The sequence below is a fragment of the Balaenoptera borealis genome (assembly GCF_965194805.1).
Source record: "Balaenoptera borealis genome assembly, chromosome: 6".
Lineage (NCBI taxonomy): Eukaryota > Metazoa > Chordata > Mammalia > Artiodactyla > Balaenopteridae > Balaenoptera > Balaenoptera borealis.
The window spans coordinates 11092673-11093369 of NC_138863.1; positions in this window are offsets into that span (position 1 = coordinate 11092673).

Consider the following 697-nt stretch of genomic DNA (forward strand, 5'->3'; position numbering starts at 1 on the left):
GGAAACAGGCCACAGTTTTCATCAGAGACTTTAAGGATTCTCTAACTCCAAAAAGTTGAAGAATCACTGCCTTGGAGCATTTCTGCAAATTTTTTTTTTCTCTGAAAAAAAAATCTGTGCTTATTCCTTTAAATTCATTTCCCTGAGCCCACTATGCAAAGGACTTTCAACTTCCCGTAGTCTTTTCTGTAACACAAAGTGGGCTCCGAATTGCTCTTAGTTGTTTCCTTGGGCAGAGTTACAGGACTCCTATTATTTGAGATGGTAATTTCCCAGCCTTGGCACTGCTCCTCTTTCCTTTATCCTCATTCAGATAATCATGCTGCAGTTTGTGTGCTACTTGATTTCCCCTCCTTAGAAAAACCTAACTGATATACTGTTCCCAGGCCCTTTATCTCTAGCTTTCCCCCATTCTGCCTGGCTGAGCAGGTAGTTTCCTGGTGCTGGGAACAGAGCCAGTTAATTCTGGTGTTGTTTTGTTTTCTTTTTTTTTAATTCCCAAAAAGAAAAACTCAGACCTATTGGGAAATGTGAAGAATATGGACCTATTTTATTCCTGTCATCTATTTTTTATCAATTCAGAGCTTCAAATTAGAAATGTAAAATTGGTTTGGAGGGAAGAGAGTAAATGTTCAAATCCACAGTAAAATTTCGGTGTTGTGACTTTAGAACAACTCAACAAATAAGTCAACCACCC